This window comes from Sus scrofa, chromosome 2 (genome assembly GCF_000003025.6).
Source record: "Sus scrofa isolate TJ Tabasco breed Duroc chromosome 2, Sscrofa11.1, whole genome shotgun sequence".
NCBI classification, from domain to species: domain Eukaryota; kingdom Metazoa; phylum Chordata; class Mammalia; order Artiodactyla; family Suidae; genus Sus; species Sus scrofa.
Genome location: NC_010444.4, coordinates 121,357,984 through 121,379,166, shown reverse-complemented (window position 1 = coordinate 121,379,166; position 21,183 = coordinate 121,357,984). Strand labels below are relative to the sequence as shown.

General features: G+C 34.0%; 1 long non-coding RNA gene across 1 annotated transcript in view; it reads right to left on the bottom strand.

Annotated features, from left to right (window-relative positions):
- The window catches only part of LOC106509534, a 409,533-nt gene that overhangs the window by 9,181 nt on the left and 379,169 nt on the right, over nucleotides 1-21,183 (bottom strand). Inside the window, exon 2 of the long non-coding RNA XR_002341858.1 lies at nucleotides 13,155-13,261. This is a non-coding gene — a long non-coding RNA (uncharacterized LOC106509534). The remainder of the gene's footprint in view (nucleotides 1-13,154; nucleotides 13,262-21,183) is intronic.

The following is a 21,183-nucleotide window of genomic DNA, read 5'->3' as shown; positions in this document are numbered from 1 at the left end:
ATAATAAAATCCTAAAACCCCATTCATCCTAATTTTAGCAAAAATATGGTCTTTTATGTAGATTATCAAGATAATTACTTCAATATGCACTTAAGCAAGCATACATCTCCCTGTATTTATCTCTATTATCTACCTCAAGTCACTAGGGTGATTCTGGCACAACTCCATCTTCAAAATGCCCCTACTGTCCTCACATCTTACTTTTATCCCACTTCACCTCAAGTCACAGGAAACAGCACAGGCCATAAATATCATTTCCAAGTAACCATTAATTCCAGTAATTTCTGTATCTGATTTTAGCCTCAAATGGGTTGGGACTTGGTCTCTGTTAAAAAAAAAAAAAAAAAAAAAGAAAAAACTGGTCTAAAACTCTCAATGGGGGGGTAATAACTGAGACATTCTGAGTTTCTGCTGGTCCATAAATCAAATAACTTCTGTTGTACTTTCTGTTCTTTTGCTAATTGGTTATGACCTTGGACAAATAACACAACTGGTCTGAGCCCCAGTTTCAGCAAGTATTCAACAGATTAGGTTACATGTTCTCTCAGATATTCTCTAGGTGTAATGTGCAAGAGTGATCCAAATGGAAGAATGAAATGACTTTCCCGTGACTACAACCTGCTATAATTAAGATTTAAACAACAAATGTAGTTATGATCAAGTATTATAGGAACAGCAGCCACCAAACAAAGCAGTCCATGCTAAAATGAATCAAACTCACTAGTGTTCATTACAAAATTCACATATGCCTCAGTGTGCTACTTTCAATTTCAGGGCCATATTTGTGGTGAAAACAGAACAGCTAATCCTTGGGATGAGTGGTTACCACAAAAATCAAACATGCTAAGTATATGCCTGGTCCCATTTCTCAGTATAAAATAATCTCTGACATGAGCAGGAACATGCAGCCTTGGCCCATTTCCTGTAAGTACTTCCATTTCCTGTAATCATTTTTCCTTCTGTGTACTGGCTAGTCAAAACCAATCTTATGATTCTCTTACTGAGATGGATCTCCACTATAAGGACTTACCAAAGTTCATTCTTCTATCACAGTTCCCAGGCCTGTTTATTTTCTTTTCCACCTCTTGCTAACTTTCTTTGAATTCTCTGTTATCCTAGGTTGAAGCCTTTTAATATACTGATCACATGTCTTTAAATAAACCAACCTTATATCTTGATTTTTCCAGAAATAATTTAAGACATATCATGAAAAAAAACATATAGAATAGAATAATAAAATATGTTTTCAGTTGAGAAAAAAGTTGAGGCAATGAAAAACTGAGGGTAATAAATGTGAAGGTACACAAAGATAAGTTAACATTTATGCTGTAAAATCCTATACATGTTAGCAAAGTGGTATCTCAAATTTGTCAATTTTTATCAGTTAGCAGGAAGGGGAAAATATGACTAGTTATATCATTTACAGTGTTCATAAGGTAAAGATATACCAATTGCTCTGAGAAACACAGAGAAATCTCTCCCAGATTCTATATGAAAAGCATACTCTGACATTTGGTGAACCAGCAACTTAATTCCTATGGTAAATACATACACCACTGAGCCCATTGTGTTGCTTCCAATGACATCATTTTTTTTTTTCCTTAGGGCTGTACCTGAGGCATATGGAAGTTCTCAGCCTAGGGGTTGAATCTGAGCTGCAGTTGCAGGCCTACACCACAGCTTGAGGAAATGCCAGATTCTTAACCCATTGAACGAGGCCAGGCATCAAACCCACATCCTTACAGACACTACGTCTGGTTTTTTTACCTTCTGAGCAGCAAGGGGAACTCCTAGACACCATCTTTCAACATAAGCCAATGACAACCCAAAGGGGCAATGTAATAAAATTGATAGTACATGGATGTTGGTAAGAAGGGGTGTTCCGCTTTAATCTAAAGGTAGATTTTACATTATTGAAGATATTTTGTCTTTCAACTAGGTTTTCAAGAGCTATTACACATCAGTATAGTTAAGACGATATGTTCAAGTATGTGCGTGAACTGTAGGGTGAGAGTTAAGTGATCCACGTTTTAGCAACTTGCCAAGCTAGAAGTAGAACTGTCATTCTTTCATCCAAACTGATGTGACTAACAAGAATAACTGCCTGCATGGAAACCAAGCCACATATGCTCTAAGGGTACTTAAAGAGACCCTACTGGCAGGATCGAGGGTCTCCTTGGGCGGAGTGGTTACCACAAGAGAACAGGGAAAATTCTATGCCAGAAAACAGAACTACTATTTAAGTCTGTGAAAAATTTAAAGCAACCAAAACCCAACATTCTACCCTGCCCATTAATAATAATCTCTAGAAAGCATCCATGTTAAGTCTGGATCTTTGTGCAGTATAACTTCCTGATAACACCTCAGAAAGATGGAATCATTGCAAGCTGGATTCCTGGGCATCAACAGGATGAGATCCTATCAGAGATCAGCATTATTGTTTATACAGCAGTTTGGAAACGGAGTTGTACTGCAACAAACATGACGTCTTAGTTTTAGAAGAGTTGTTACGTGATCCCTTCCACTATGAAGACTGTCTGTAGTCTAGCATGTACGACTTCCCCATACGCACATAAGAAAACGCTTAGCTTCCATTATGTTTGAAAAAATTAATGGGGTGGTGGGTGCAAGTAGCAGAACACACTTAATAAATATTCAGTTGTTTATGTGCATGTTGTCTGCCAACTCTCCAAATCCTAAAGTTCTTAATCCCCTCTTTCACCTCCATATTTCCTACTATTAAAACACTTTGGCACATAAATACTTAACTGAATGATAAATGTATGTCCAAATAAGATATTCATAAGTTACTCCACTGAACATAATTATTATTACAAAGCAGATCTTGCCTTTCCAGATTCATGGTACAGTTTGAAAAAAAAAATCCCTTGATAAATATGTATATTCCTTAGATTACACTTAGAAATTAGAATGGATTTAGTGTGTAGTGGGGTTCTGAGGTTTATCTTTTAAGAGCCATTCCAGGCAATATGCATTCAAGAGATCTAGAAATTAAGGTTCTAAAAACACTGCAGTAAATGTTAATGTAAGTTCCCCATGAGCATTGCCAACCCAAGGTTTTAGCCCATATCCATCTCCCAGACATGATCAAGAGACAATGGAGGTCAATAAAAGCTTTAAACAATCATGTTAATATTAACTACCCCTCAAGTTGGTAAAGTGTAAACCAGAGGTCAACAATGGGATACATGTGTCAAAAATCTATGCTTCTTTTATAAAAACTTATCTGACTTAATAATTCAGTTAATAATTTCAGTCTGAAATTCAGACAGTAATGTATCAAGTAAAACATTTTAGAAGGAATAGATGCCAAACTAGTAAGTCTACAATTTCAGATAAATAAAGGGTATACCTATCTAAAAAGAAAGCTTAATTATAATCTGGATCTATAAGCAAGTATTATGATAAGGCTGCCTGGGATCCACAAATTTCAGAACATTAGCAGACCTTTCAGCCAAATTCAAATCTCTTGCATAAATTTATTGTTCCCAAGATTTTATTTTGTTTCATTTTGCATCTTAATCTAATTATCAACAGCCTCAGGGGCTATCTAATGTTTTTAATGAAAATACTATTAGGGAAGAAACTGGAACTCCTTTAACATTAGGGGCCTGATACAAAAATACAGGCAATGCTATTAGTTATAAGTGGCTATTTGTTAGAAGAGTATGGATGTCTCTGGAAAGGCAACTCTGATGCAAAGAGTTTTCCTATGTAGCAATTATGTAAAGTTAAACTCTATATCTGGTAACATTATTTACTTATTTAAGTAACTTTTGAGCTTCTATTAAATATTAATAACTCTAGGAGATAAAAATCATCAAATGCAAAGGTGAATCAACTCAAGCCTCCAGTTTCGAAAGCACACATTCTGTGACTTGGTTAGTTATTATGATAATAACATGATATAGACCCATATAAGACATGGTGAGACTCCTACCCAACAGTGGCACTTTCATAAGTTCAAAGAAAGGAAATAAATGTCATAAAATAACTCTAGAAGATGTGATTCCTTACATCTTAAAGGGAGAACAGGAGTTAGACAGGAGCAGATGGGGAAAGGCAACATAAGGCATTTCAGACAGGGAACAGATGAATAAAGGAGGGAACAGCATGCAAGATTCATGAAATTACATGAATACATCAATAGTATGTTACTGGAGCAGAACACAAGGGTAACATGATGAGACATGAGACTGGAAAGTCATGAAGGAGCCAGATCATGGTGTATTTTATAAGCCTTTGAAATGTTAAACATTGGAATTCTCAACAAAACAAGGAATCACTACAAGGACAATGTATTAGTAATTTATTTTAATTAGTAATGTATGACCTATAATGGATCTTCTTTTCATCTAGGAACATTGGCTCCCAAGAGAGGGAGATAATTAAGATGAGGTTTAATTGCTAAAATGTGCGATTATATCAGAAGAACCCTGACCCTTAATGGAATAAGAAAGAATTATGAAGTGTGATGATCACTGTTAGTTCTCACTTCTAGTTTTCCCTCTAGAGGTGAATGAATATATAGCTAATTAATGGTTACTGGTCACCTTTTTTCTAGAGCTTCCCAGATCAAGGTGAACAAAGTCAGCAACCAACCATTAAAGTACTTTTTTTGAGGAGGATAGTGTCAAACCTAAGAAAAAAGAAGGAAGTTTTCAGTCTTTGGGAGAATTTTAGTTCTTTGAAATATAGAGTAATTGAAGATTATATAAAATGTCCCAGTCTCTTCCATTCCTTCGTTTCTGTGACTGTATAATTTAGCAGCATCATTTATTATTACTCAGTTCTTCCCCCTTTTTTCAAATTAGTACCAAACATCTTAAGTTGAAGAATATCTTTTCATAGAACCATTCATTTTTAAAGGGAATTATGTGGAAATGACACACAATTAGAGAAGCAGTAGGTATGCATTAAAGGGTATCTGTCCTCCAGATTTATCTTTCACTCATGGATGACCCCATCATAGAAAGAAATTAGCATAATTTGTATCAATAATTTGTTTCTGTGATGTGTGAAGAAAATAATACCCCACAATAAATTAAAGATGCCTTTATGACTGCATTTTATCAGCTTACTTACCTTTATTTATATTTAGAGACGCAAAGTCATATTAATAGAGTTATGAAAATAGCCCATGGGCTGAAGCCCCAGTGGTTTACAGTACAATGGGGATGGTACTATCTTACCTAAGTGAGTAGAAAGGCCTTGGTCAGTTTGACTTTCCTGATTGCTGACAGGCTACTTCTAATTCTCTAGCTTCCCAAGCCTGAGGTCACCTAAGAGGAGGTGCTGTCTTTTGTGTAAATTGGTCAATCACTTTGCTAAGCAGATTCATTTGATTTGTCTGTTAAAGTGACCTTTTGACATGTAAGCATCCACGTTCTCTTCATCCTTTAATTCATTTTATTATGCTGGAGAGCATTTTAGAATGTTTGTCATGAAAAGAGCTACATAAATATTAATGTATTGATAGTGTTACGGCTTTTCAAACCTATATTTTATGTCATGGGTTTTAAGAGCTACAGAATTTACTGACTGCACAGAAAATATAAGAATAAACAGACCTCTTGAAATGCCCCAAATGCGATAAAATACATGAATTATTAATCCCATGAAAGTCAGTATGATTATGTTTAAAGGCCAAATTTTCTAAACTAATTTTCATATATTTTTTTTTGCTAACAGAGATAAAATTTGGGATGTCAAAGAAATATAATGAGCAAGCCCTCTAATTTTTGAAGTTTAAAGTTAAATTTGAAGATAAATACTATAAAGTAATCAAAAGCATGAATTAAGACCTATGTAGAGTGACAAAAGCACTTGATCACTTCATGGTCTCAAGTGGTCTGGGTTCCCTTACTCTGAACACTATATGGGCAGAAGATCAATAAGTTAACAAGTGTCATAGATTTAAGGAATTACTAAAACAAGTATTTTGGATAAAAAATAAAATCACACTTGATGGGTATTCAATGTAGCCCAAAAGGGATAAAAATAGCTCACCTGGATGTACTCAATCTGTCGCAGCAAAAAGAAAATATAAGGTAGGGGAGATTCTGTACAAGCGCTATACTTAAACACAGAAATGTTTTTATTTAACTGTATAAATCTGAATAACACTGACAATTCACTCAATGTCTGATTATCATATAGTAATGAGGGCAAGTCCATCGGAAAGAGAAAATGGATAAACTAGCTATTACATCTTCTGGAAGTTCTTGCCCAGTATTGACAGTAGAGATTGCACTATATGAAGTTCTGTAAGAAACACAAAACAAAAATGCAGGACTTATATTCTTAGTTAAATTAAAAGAGTGCTCAGGGAGACAAAGCAAACTTGAAAATATACCCCTGGAGAATAGAAACAAGTTAACATTCTGCCAGGTAAGAGTATATACTGCCCTGGCAAAAAAGATGAGTCTTAAAGGTTTTCTAGAGTGGGTAGGGTCTTTGGCGTGATGAAAATTATACTGATGGATTAATGAAGAATAAACTGGATGATATGCTCAACAGGAAAATGCATCATGAAGCAAGCCAGCAGAGTTAAGAAGTCATGAGTTATTTGAGATGTTGAAGTAAACTGTTCCACTTAAATGAAGGATTAAATAAAGTTTTTATTTTTGCTTCAAATGGATGGAATACACATTAGTTTTGGAGTAAGAATATGCCAATACTTCATTAGCAGTTTCCTCCATGTGCCCTCCCTCCCATAATAGTTTAATAGATCATTAATTATAGGCTATGCCCTATACTAACAAATTAATATACACTGCCCCATATAAGGATGACATCAATGTTATGAAATTATTTTCCCGTAATAAATATGCAACTGTGTTTTGCAAAATTTGTAAATTATACAGAAACAACATGGGCTAATGTTGAGGTAGCTTCATCCAAATTTTCCAAAAGATTTTCTCAATGTGTGCATCTTTGCACTTAAATAATTAAATTCTTATCTTCAGACATTTGCTTTGAAAATTGAAGGCACTGGATCTGAGGGCTCAAAGCTCTCTACAGCTCTGATGTTTAGGAATGGTTCAAGTTTTACTCTCTCCCTTCTCCTTTACTTTGTTCATCTCCTGTCCAAATACACAGAGCAGAAGAGGTGATGGATATATAATTAGTGTTTCTGCAGAAGACAACTCATAAATGGAAAAAGAAAAGTTAAAATATAATATGCAAAGATAGATGAGAATTAAATCTGCTGGAAATAAATACCTAAAATTGCTAACTGATAAAGATAGAACCAAATTTTAATTTAACAGGAAAAACAAATTATAAAAAAGAATCAAGGAATACACACCTGGTTTGAATAATAAGAAAAAAATTGTTTTTAAGTTTTAAAGCAGAAAAAAAATTGAGGAATTTCAAAAGGGTACTATGAGGAGGGCAGGGCTGGGGGAATTTAGGGGGTGCTGATATAATACATTAGCAACAGTATCAACAACATTCTGAGGGAAAACAACAGTTCTAGCCAAAAATTATTTTACACCTCAAATATTCAAATAAAAGAAAATATTTTATAAAATGAGCAATATGGGAAATTATGATCCTTTTCGAAAACAATACAAAAAACCTGATTCAGACAAAATATGAATTAAAAAAACAAGGGAAAAATAAAGAAGATTATAATTTGGTTGAACACAGCAGAGGAAAAAAATTATATACATATAAAGACTAATCTACATGGAAAATAAAATTTTAAAAGATGTTTTAAAACTTGATGAGGAAAGGCTACATAAAAGTCTGAAGTTAAAGAGGCATAAAATATCCTACCATTATAAAAAGATGAAAGTTGATCCAAAAACATAAAAATCACACTATACTTCATACAAAACATGTAATGTTACAAGCCGCTTAAATTAAAATTAAAAAGCTGGACAGATTTAGACGAAACTGACGCCATTAGGAAGAAAGTTATTGCAGTATCATTGATTTCAAAAAGTTTAATGCAAAACAAGGTGTTAATGAAGCAAGGACAACAATGAGATTGTAACTCTAATAAATCTTTACACAATAAAGTATCAAAACACTTACATAGTGAAATGTAGGAAATACACAAAAACATCAATAGCAAGCAGAAATTACTTTATATCAATAAAGCTATGAAAAATAAAGTAAATGGAATAAGAGTGTATTTTTGATATAAATTTATACTTACATTTTTTGATATTTATGTTATATATGGTTTAATTATAGTTAGATTTATTTTAATTATATAAGTATATGTTAATGTCCAGATCAAACTCTATACTTTTCAAATATAAGATATACATTCTTTTCTGGTACCCATAAAAAATAATTTCAAAAATATTTAAAATAATTTTTTAAATTGACAATATTTTTGGACAGAATGAAAATGTTCACCTATTTCCCAAAGTGTAGACAGCACAGAGACTATAACTATACTTCAATGTAAAAATTCTAATAACAAAAGGGTAAGCAAAAATAATTTCTCTAAATACATTTCAAAAAATCCCTAGGTTACAGAAAACCCAAAACCTAAATTGCAAAATTGGTATGAATTAATGACACATACCACATTATAAATGAATCAAGATATGCTCCAGAAATAAATGGGTAACTGAACCCACAAATTAAAATGAAGCAATTAAAGGTCTTAATCAAGAAGGTAGTCTCTTATTCCATTTACTTTATTTTTCATAGCTTTATTGATATAAAGTAATTTCTGCTTGCTATTGATGTTTTTGTGTATCTCCTACATTTCATTATGTGTTTTGATAATTTGTTGTGTAAAGATTTAAGCCTAGGAAAAAACTATATATCCTATAAAAGTAACCTCATAAAGAAAATATTTAAAACTTATTAAGAAACAGGAAAGACAGTATTAATACAAGAATGATGGTTTCTTTTTTCTTTTTATCTTTTTGCTTTTTAGGGATGCACTCACAGCATATGGAAGTTCCCAGGCTAGGGATTGAATTGGAGCTGCAGCTTCCAGCCTACACCACAGCCATGGCAATGCCAGATCTGAGCCACATGTGCAAACTGCAAACTACACCACACTCACAGCCACACCAGATCCTTAACCCAGTGAGTGAGGCCAGGGATCAAACCCGCATTCTCGTGAACATTAGTCGAATTTGTTACTGCTGCGCCACAAAGGGAACTCACAAGAATAAGTCTTTGGAAAGAAAAATGTAATGGATCATGCAAAGAACTAATTAACAATAAAACTAAAATCTGGTTCTTTGAAAAGATCAACAAAATTGATTAACCCTTAGCCAGACTCATCAAAAAAAAAGGTAGTGGGCTTAAATCAATAAAATTAAGAGATTAAAAAGGAGATGTTAAAATGAACATCACAGAAATACAAAAAATCCTAAGATATTAGTGTAAGAAATAATATGTTGATAAAATGGACAGCCTAGAAGAAATGGACAAATTCTTAGAAAAGTACAATCTTCCAAGACTGAACCAAGAAGAAATGGAAAAGATGAACAGAACAATCACAAGTACTGAAATTCTGATTTAAAAACTTCCAAAAAATAAAAGCCCAGGACCATATGTCTTCATAGGTAAATTTAATCAATTAGAGAAGAGTTAACAGGTATTGTTATGAAATTATTCCAAAAAATTGCAGAAGAAGTAAAACTCCCAAACTCATTATATGAGGCCACCATCACCCTGATATCAAAACCAGACAAAGATACCACACGCAAAAAAATAAATTACAGGCCAATATCACTGATTATCACAGACTCAAAAACCTTCAACAAACTACTAGTGAAACAAATCCATCAATACATTAAAAGAATCAAATACCACAATCAAGGTGGATTTGTCCCAGAGATGCAAAGATTTTTCAATATCCTCAAATCAGTCAGTGTGATACAAATTATCAAAATGAAGAATAAATATCATATAATCACCTCAGTAGGGGCAGAAAAAGCTTTTGATAAAATCCAATGCCCATTGATGATAAAAACCTTCCAAAAAGTGGGCATAGAGGAAACCTACCTCAACATAATAAAGGGCATATATTGCAAACCCACAGCTAACATCAATCTCAATGGTTAGAAGCTGAAATAATTCTCCCTAATATCAGGAACAAGACAAGGATGTCCACTCTTACTACTTTTATTCAATGTAGTTTTGGAAGTCTTAGCCAAGGCAATCAGAGAAGAAAAATAAGTATAAGGAATCCAAGTTGGAAAAGATTAAGTAAAACCATCACTGCTTGCAGATATGATACCATACATAGAAAATCCTAAAGATACCACAAGAAAACCATTAGAGTTCATCAAGGAATTCAGTAAAGTCAAAGGATACAAAATTAATATAGAGAAATATCTTCCATTTTTATATACTAACACTGAAATATTAAAAAGAGAAATTGGGAAGCAATCCCATTTACTATCACATCAAAAATAACAAAATATTAGCAGCAGCAATTTGAGAGGATAGACTCCAATTCTGAAAGAAGTTCTACTGTGGGTAAGATGCAACAGCATTGCATGCTACAGAGAAATTGTTTATGAAAGAAATAGTCCATCTATGAGGCAAACCTCTCTTCTGTCTGATTTTAGGAACTTGCCACAGTGTCCCCAACCTTTAGCAACTATCATGGGATCAGTCAGCAGCCATCAACATGGAGGCAAGACCTTGCACCAGCAAAAAATGTTTTGACTCTAAAAAGTTATTAACTCTCACTAAAGGCCCAGATGATGGTTATCATATTTTAACAATGAAGTATTTCCAACTAAAAAATAATAAAATACCTAGGAATAAACCTACCTAAAGAGGCAAAATACTTGTGTGCTAAAATATTATAAGATGCTGAAGAAAAAAAATCAAAGACACAAACAGCTGTAAGGATATGCCATGTTCTTGGATGGAGAGAATATTTCCAAAATTACTATACTACTCAAGACAATCTATGAATTCAACACAATCCCTATTGAAGTTTCAACGGCACTTTTCAAAGAACTAGAACTAAAAATGCTAAAATTTGTATGGAAAAACAAAAAACCCCAAATACCCAAAGCAATCCTAAGAAAAATGGAACTGGAGGAATCAGACTCCCTGACTTTATACTATACTACAAAGCTACATTAATTAAAACAGTATGGCACTGGCACAAAAACAGAAAAATAGAAGAAAGAAGACAGAAAGCCTGTAACACACACATGTACACACCCTGCTGTGCTCAACTAAACTACAAAAAAGGAGGCAAGAATATGCAATGGAGAAAAGACTTCCTCTTCAAAAAGTGGTGCTGGGAAAACTGAACATATATGTAAAAAGAATGAAATTAGAACACACGCTTACACTATAAAAAAAATAAACTCAAAATGGGTTAAAGACCTAAATACAAGACCAGATACTATAAAACTCTCAGAGGAAAACATAGCAGAATCACATAATAAACCAAATCAATATCTTTTAAAATCTACCTCCTAGAGCAGTGAAAATAAAACCAAAAATTAAAACATGGGACCTAATTGAACTTAAAAAGTTTTGCACAGAAAAGGAACCCATACACAAAACAAAAAGACAACTCACAAAATGGGAGAAAATATTTTCAAAAGAAGCTATTAATCTCCAAAATATAGAAACACTTTATTCAGCTCAATATCTTAAAAAAAAGGGAATATCTAAATACACATTTCCCCAAAGAAGACATAAAGATGGCCAAAAAAATCATGAAAAGATGCTCAACAGCATTCATTAGATAAATTCAAATCAAAACTACTATGAGGTACCCCCTTACACAAGACAGAATGGCCATCATCAAAAAATAATACAATAAATGCTGGAGAGGATGCGGAGGTAAGGGAATCCTCCTACACTGTTCCATAGTGTTTTTCAAAATGGGCTTTCTATCCTCTTTCATTGTTCTATTTTTCTGTTTTTGTGCCAGTACCATACTGTTTTAATTACTGTAGCTTTGTAGTATAGTATAAAGTGGGAATGTAAACTGGTATAACCACTTTGGAAAACACTATGGAAGTTCCTCAGAAAGCTAAAACTAGAACTACCATTGATCCAGCAATCCCACTCTTGGACATAGATCTGGAGAAAGCCATAATTTGAAAAGATACAGGCACCCCAATGTTCACTGCAGCAATATTTACACTAGCCAATATAAATAATGGAAACAAATGTCCATCAACAGAGGAATGTATAAAAAAGATGTGGAACATACATACAATAGAATATTACTAAGCCATAAAAAGGATGAAATAATGCCATTTGTGGCAATATTGATGGACCTAGAGATTATCAAACTAAGTGAAGTCAAGTCAGACAGTGAAAGACAAATCATCATGTCACTTTTACGTGAACTCTAAGGATACAAATTAATTTATTTCAAGAACAAAAACAGACTCACAGACTTTGATAACCACTTATGGTTACTAGTATACAGGTGGGAGAGGGATGGACTGGGGTTTTGAGATTGGCATATGCACACTAGGGTGTATGGAATGACTGGCCAACAGAGACCTGCTGCAGAGCACAGGAAACTCTACCCAATATTTGTGATAAACTATATGGGAAAATAATTTGGAAAAGAACTGATGTGTGTATAGATATATATAACTGAGTCACTCTTGCACTGCAGAAATAATCAAAATGTTGTTAATCAACTATAACAAAACTTTAAAAAAATGAAAATGTATCTATAGGAAAGGGAAAAATACCACTGGTAAAGCAAATATATGGTAAAGACTGAAGATTAACCACTTAAAAATGATTAAAAAGGAGCGTTTCACCGTTAATTGTTCACAAACTGTAAAATAAGCAAATACACACACATATATATGCATAGATTAACCTACACACATACGAGCTTTTTCTACTATATTTCTCTCAATGCATCAGCATAAGCAAGTGTTTTAATTCAGAAGATCTTTGAGTTTAATTCATCCCTGGATTGACTTCCCTTCCTAAGTTTTGACATCACCAGCTAACCAATATTTCTCTCATAGGTCTTTCCATATCACCACACATTGACATGAGAAGAGTTGAATGAAAACAATGTAACTTCCTCAAAAAATTATGGTTTAAGTCACTTTATAAATCAAGGAACAAGAAGTCCCCATGATATACAAAAGTGCACAGTCACCAGCCCTGTACTTATCTTAAAATTTGAAGAGACTCACTTTGTAATGCTGCAGTTAGTAGTCTGTGACAGCAAACAATTCTGGAGTATTTGGATTCTTCATCTTTCAAAGTTAGATTGTCTTTATCACCATTCAGTCTAATATCTCTGCAGAGCAAGGTGGGAAAAGATGTGGATGGGAAAGGATGTTTAGATAATTTAAAGTAAATAATTTACTCCTTATCACACATGACAGATGTCAGGTAAGAGCTCAATATGTGGGTTAGCGGCCTCTGGCTTTACATCCCAGGTCCATTGTGACTCAGCACATTGCCTGCAGCAACCCAGTTTCTCTGTATAGCGCAGAGAATCTGTATCTGTTCCCCTATGCAAATTAGGGACAATAGAAGCCTCTTTATAGATTTGTTCTGAGTATTAAGTGAACTGGTGCAGGTGCTGAGTACAGGATCTGGGAGATAGCCAGCATTTTTTTAATGTTGGTCATAAAAAATTATATTTGAAATATACACAGAATCCAGTTTTTTACTCTATCAGCTACAATAAATGCAATGGATAACATGAATAAGTCTAAGGGATCATGCGTAAAAATTTCATTGTAGCTGGCTCCAGGTTTGGGATAAAAATGATTATTTTAAAAGGAATAGACAAGCACATTTAAATGACATTCGAGATAAATTATGTGTCATGTTTTCTACATACTGGACCCACTTTCACTCCACAAAGCACATTTTAACTTTCGATTCAGGAGACCACAGTCAATAAGAGAGTTAGAAAAATAAAAAATAAACATTATCTCATATTTCAACTCAGGCCATTCTCTTCACTTATAACTAATTCATGGTTACATATTAGGCACTATGGAAGTGACCTGGATTTTAGTGACAGTATAAGGGCTGTTCGGCTTTCACAGTGCAGGTTTGTTTGCGTGTTTGCTTTGTGACCCCTGGTGATGCTGAGCTCCTGAGGGAGGCAATGTCCTGATAATCCACTATGTTTATAAAAGGCATCTTATTTTTGAAGAACCAGCAATATGAAAGATTGAAAAAAATGCCCTCCTTTAACTGAGCTTGATTTTATACTGACAGATATTTAAAATAAAAATGATAGTTTTTAATTCCTCCTCATACGCATTCTTTCACAGTTTAAAAGGATGCAGTAAGTCAACTGCATGGAGTTGGCAGGGCTGTCATCATGTCTAAGTACAGTTGCAAGGAGATGCTATGTGCCCTCTGAGAGTGACCAGACACTTGCCATGTAGAACAGAAGACTTTAGGAGTCAAGAGACTTTGTACCCCCAACCCCCACTCCCAAATTGGTATGTAACCTTTTATATGTAAGTACAATGTTTTCATCAGATATTCAGAGGGGTGTTTTATCTAAAAAAATGATGAAAATCACAGTCCTCAGAACACCCACACTCCAAGGTATTCCAGAGCTTTCACCCTAAAGAAGCCTGGCAGTGCTTATGAATCACAGAACAGATTGAGAGACAGGTAATACGAAACATGAGGTATGAAAAGGTACTATTGGTGTTTAGAAGGAACAGGCTGATAATTCACTTGAGGAATGTAATGAAACCTCCATTCTAAATCTAGTTTTCCGTGGGACTATTTGCTGAATGAAGAGGTATTGGTTTTACCACACTCATGGATTGTGAAGAACTGGTCACTAAGCTTACTCTAATCATGCAGGGTTGAGGGTTAACTTCCTATTTTCAATTCTGCTTTACTTCTAGTTTTAAGTTTAATGGACAGAAAACATTTTGTAAATTTTAACTGTAAAGCCTTTCGTACTCCTACTTAAGGAACTGAATTTTCAATAAGGGCAAGGAAATTGGAGTATAAGTATTTGTATGTTTCTAATACATTTGCCCTTGTAGCTCGGTTTATGTGTCCTTCATACAAGGGGAGAATTGGGTTCAAAATGTCCAGAAATTTTAAAAGAAAAACAAATATTAAATTTTAAAGAGGTAGAGGATATAAATGTTTAAGTCACAGAGGTATATTCTGACCCAAATTATAATTAGTTTGATATCATTAGAAAAGACACTGAAAATAAGAAAAATTTCCTATTATTGTGACAGTACGTCAAGAAAAAAACAGTTTCTTGTTTTTCAGAAACTGAAACAAGATTTTTTCTACAATAAGGACTTGGAATTCCAGTTGTTATGGAATTTGATGATAGTATATTCAAAACTTCTCTCTGAGGGTCTGTTAGGGAAAACAGTTGGAGAAATCCATCTATTCAGGTTCAAATTATGAATGTTTTGACTACTTGGGCATGTGCGACAAATTATGCATCCTGGTCAGCACACTCCTTTTGGGACGTGACTGCCTGTTTCTATGATTGTCAATGTACTCATAAACAAAGGAGGACATCTTTTCCAATAAAATACTTTAAGTACACAATTTACAATCCTGAGTGTATAATGCCCCAAAATAATGTGGATAGACAAAGCAACTTAAATTCCCTTCTGATTAGAGGTCATAAAGTATGAACATGTTATTTCAATAGCACTCAGGAAGAAAAATGGAAAACAGACTAGGTTTTCTTCTGGTGCAAATGCTCAGCTTTACACACATTCATGGAGGGAAAAAAACAAAAGCATATAAAACAAATGGATGCTAGAAAAAGATTCCCATGAATTGAATCTTCTCCTTGGACAGACATGTATAATCTTCCATTCTTGGCTGTATGTGGATTAGAAATTTTATAAACTGATCTGTTTTCTAAAGTGTTATCCTGGCTTTAGCTCAGCACTTTCTCCTTTTGGTGTTCATTGAATAAAATTTTTGTTGTTGCCACCCAGTTGTCACTCATATATGTGTATTCACATTGTCTCCACTTAAGAAAGTAAGCTTGGAGGGAGTTCCCATCGTGGTGCAAAGGAAACGAATCTGACTAGAAACCATGAGGTTGCCAGTTCAATCCCTGGCCTCATTCAGTGGGTTAAGGATCTGGCGTTGCCATGAGGTGTGGTGTAGGTCACAGACATGGCTCAGATCTGATGTTGCTGTGGCTATGGCATAGGCTGGCAGCTGTAGCTCCGATTGGACTCCTAACCTGGGAACCTCCATATGCCCCGGGTGCAGCCTTAAAAGGCAAAAAGAAAAGAAAGTAAGCTTGGAAATAGTTTGAAACAACCATCTGTATATTGATCACTTAGATCTTAATGTGTAAGATAAAATTCCAGTTCCCTTATATCAATGCCCACAATTCCTGAAGATGTCCCTTTTTAACCTAAATGTAGCACCGTTCTGTAGAGAGCTACTTCAGTTCTGGTTCAGTAGACCCCTCCATAGAATGTGAGATTTTATAACAACCCCCTCCACAAGTAATCAGCTTGAATGGGTAAAGTAAGAGAGTGAGCATCTTTTCTAGAGAATCTACACACATTCCAACCTAACCAAAAGTCAGTCTCCTTTCTATCATTGCCATATATCAGACAATTACAAAACTATTAGTAAAAAGATATGGTTCCTGAGCAAAAAATCTTTTATATAGTTCTAAACAATTTCCCCAGTTACTGAATTTTAATAATTATTTAACCTTCAGACAGGCCTATTTTTATTACTTTGCCCTATGGAGTAAGGTATGTTCTATATGAGGGTCACTTTGGACAAGTCCTCTTTATGCTGTCAGCTCTGAGAAATGACAAATGCCAGCCTAGGGACACAATTGCGCTGGAGAGAATGTTTGTAATGACTCAAAATTTTTCAATCTTGAGTTGAACACAGTTCATACCTCCACATGTGATACTACATATTCTGCGCTCAGTGAATTCTAAACAAAAATTATTAGAAAACTGATAAAGAGACAAAGCCTAAATCTATCAATTTTGTCTGTTTGTAAGCACTCAGAGTTTTTACTTTTGTTTAAAATTTAAAATGGTGAAACAGGATATAAAATGTAAGATGTAATACTTTCCTTTGAGATGGACAAATTTTGATTCACACATTATTCTACTTACTTTAAGTAGTATCTGTAATGTTATTACTCTTTTATAATTTTAACTGTAAAATTTAAATGACTTCAGACAATTGTTAAATAATTTTATGTCATAATTATTACTTAAATTATCATTCCATACAAAAGAAGGAAGTGCTTGCATATATACATTAACTATGACACTGGCTGTACATTTAAGCCCATGTTAATTATAAAAGTAATAGTTAATAAACTAAATATTTTTGGATTCTCCTGATAAACACTACATTACTAAAGGTACTGAAGGAACTACATTATGTAAAACAGTTTGAAGGACCAAAATCCTCTGACTTTTTTGAGATACTCCACTCTTTCAGGCTGCTGAGTTCAGAGATGGCAACTTAATGGGAATTTATAGGTAGTGGGAAAATGGAGAATCCTATTCCCCTAGGCTATGTGTGCACACACACGCACATGAACACACACACACACACCAACGACGTGACGTGACCATGGGCAGAATGACACAAGTTTCCCAGCCTCCTGTTTTGGAAATGTCTCTCATGTTGCCTTTAACACATTCAATAAAAGGACTCAGTTTTATATCTCTGCCCCATTTTCCCTTATTCTGTACTTGTATCTCTCATCTCTGAATTATCTCCATTTTTCTCCTGTCCTTCACCATATATATCCCTAATGTTCTAAAATGATCCCAGTGGTAATTAAGATTCATTTGAAGCTGAAAGCAGCTCAATTACCTGTTTCATATATTTTCTTTTTCATATTCCTATATATCACCCAGAAAAAAAATTATTTCTGAAGCAGTTTGTTTTGAACTGAAAAAGAGCTCCAGCAATCATTCTTTTAAGTGGCACAAAGGTCACTCTGCCCTTAAAGGCTATTTAATCAAAGACTGCACGCTCTTCTACTATCCTATATTCATGCTACAAGTGACCGGATTTCTAGTTTACTTACAACAAACTGGAAAAGAAGAAAAACTACAGGTGTCCTCATTATGACATGAATCAAGATTAGAACTTTTCTAATGTGACAAGTACACCATCCCATTGCACTTGTCACGCTGGCGTTTAACTATGTCTTTTACAATGTATAATCTGCTGTTAGTAATAAGATACAGGACAGGAAGATAGAGTTTTTTGTTGGCATAGCTTATCACTTCCAAAAAGGGCCATCTATAGTTCTTTACTAAAGTATGCAGATATTTTGCTAAAATGTGGGCCATTTGACCAAAGCCATTTTGAAACCGGGCATGTTCACACCCAATAAAAACTGAGAAGAGAGTATGTGGCCTTTGGAACCGGTTAAAATGTCATTACTGCCAAGAATGTGATGAATGGGAATAATGAGCAATTGTATTCGCCATGGATGCCATAGACTGTACTCTGGAATGTTACATAGCAAATCTTTTCAGCGTTTTTGACATAACTTGGCAACCTTCTTTATGAGCAATTCTAAAAAGAGTATGTCACAAATTAACACAAGAAAAATTAGATCAAAAATAATTTCTTGTTCTATGTTAACTTGGTTCATTCTCTGCCAATTTTAGAGCAAGATGTCTTTTTTTTTTTTTAATCTTAGATAGGACATATCTCTCTCTTCTAAAGAAATGGATTGACATCCATTCTCAAAAGTTGTGGATCTGCTCAGTTTCTAGTCATCACTGATTTAAGCAAACTGTCTCTGAGTATATTTTGCTTAAGTATATTTAAATGGATTTTGAGGCTATCATTTCAGAAAACACTAACATATTTTCATGACCACCTCTCATCTTCATGTTTTCCTTAATTAAACCTGTTTCTGTAAATGATCCTTTTAATAATATTAATATGATCTGTTATTCTTTCTCAAATTTGGGAAACTGCTTTTTGTTACTAACAGTTTATTAATTCAATATTTATTAAACCAGCAATAGCACACTGTGGCCCATGGGTCAATCCAGTCCTCCCCCTATAGCTATAAATAAAGTTTTATTAGGACATAGTGACTCCCATTCATTCATGTATTGTCTTTACCTACTTCCCACTATGAAGAAAGAGTTGAGTAGTTGTGACAGAGACCATACAAGCCTAAAATATTCACAAGATGGCCTTTACAAAAACAAGTCTGCCAACCCTTATGTTAAATAGATATTTACTGAACACCTGTTTTATACTAAGCACTGCACTGGGCACTGCAAATATAGCTATAATAAAAGTTCCCCAAAATTCATAATTAGAGTCTCATGTATTTGGTAGCAGAAAATATGAGTAGGAAGAACAAGGGCACAAATTATATGTAGTATTTAGAGAGACAAGATCTGATGAGGAAAGCATTCTCCACAATTAAAAAAAAAATTCAAGGAAGCTGTTATGTATTATTGAGCCAAGGAAAAAAGGCACAAAACTTTAACTTACTCATTAGTTCTTATGATTCCTAATATTATTGTCTTTAAGGAGCACATGACTGAAAAAGCTATCTATCAATATTCCACCAGGGGATCATATTTCAAAGTGATATCTGACAGAGGAGAGAAAAAAAATCAATTTTTCATGTGATTCTCTAAGGCTTTTGTTCTACCTGATAATTATTTTATATATTTATTCTGCAGTGGTAAGTCAGAATATCCAATTTTTCTTTGCAGTGTGAAGGCTAAGCAGAGAGATGAGCATGACATTGTTGACATTTATGTACAATTTACTTGTATTTGTTTTCTTCGAAACAATGTTTATGGGGATATTTCCTCCAATTAATTCTTTTCTATGACAGCAAGCCAGTCATCCTGTAACTGGCCTGACCTAACCCTCACTGGACCTTGACTTTGACATTCACCCATATAGAAATACAGAACAAAACAAATATAGTTCAATTAAGCTGTACATAGCAATCTATTTTTAGAAATATAAATTTGAATTACAAACGGCTTTAATGTGTCCAAGGGGCAACATACATTCTAACTACTGTCCTTGTAGTTCTTTTCTGATCTCCAAGGTGTTAAAAAGATAGGCTTGCCTCTGAACCTGGATCATTCTCTCCTATGTATCGCAAAAACGGATATTAGTACTCTCTAGGACACAGGTGAACTCAAATTTAGTGTTCTTAATAGGGCTGTAATTTTTGTAGGTTTTTTGGTGTTTATTTCTTTAATCATAACTCATTTAGGTAGTCAACCATGTTTTCATTAAACCGTCTAAAAGGTCAACAAGTCTACCATCTAAATAGTATAAGTAATTTGATGCTAATAACAATCAAGAAATATTTCCATTACAACTTTGTTCTACTCTCCCTCTAAAAGGGATGCGAAGTGACTTACAATAAAAATTTGGCTGCAATTAATAGAAGACTAAAAGCAAGGATTCATTAATAATGTGAAATAGATGAAGATAGCCAATGACTGCAAAATTAGCAACCGAACTAGCAACACTTTGGTGAGTAGATGCGTGAGAAGGAAACCATGGAAATATAATTTAAGATTTAATGAAGATATGCAGTTTCTATAATGCAAAATTTCTTTTTACTCACTGTAGAATAACTAAAGGTTATGACTGAGTTAATAATTTGATGTCTAGCATATTGTGGGTATTAAACATGTGTCAAATAAATGGACAGATTAGTTTAATGCTAGTTTTGCTGGAGTTTATTGTTTCAATTAAACACTAGTTGAGCTGTGGTTGACTAATGAATATATAATATTGATGAGCAGTCTTGTACAAAATTTAGTCTATATAAGATTATGCTTTCATTTTCATACTATTCTCATGTTTCCTTTATTGCCTCATAAAGATGACATTATCATAAGCAATAACTGAATGGGTTAGTTAGCTTAACTTCAAGATGCAAAAGTTACTGTAACTAAATTAACTACCTCACCTGCATGAAATCTGTTAAGATATCTCCATTCCATTTTTTTGGATCCCATTTTCTTACATTACCCTAAATTTAAAATAAGAGATACTGCAAGGGTGAAAGTTCAATCTGCATTGTGACTCAGTTGCCTATAATACAACAGCCTTTGTATTATGACTTTTTGAAATCTTACATCTACAAATAGCAAGGAAACATTTTTTCAAGGAACTCATAGAAACTTCTTAAATAATTTGAGCTAATTTAATCTGGTTTTGTAATTAATAGAATCATGCAATATA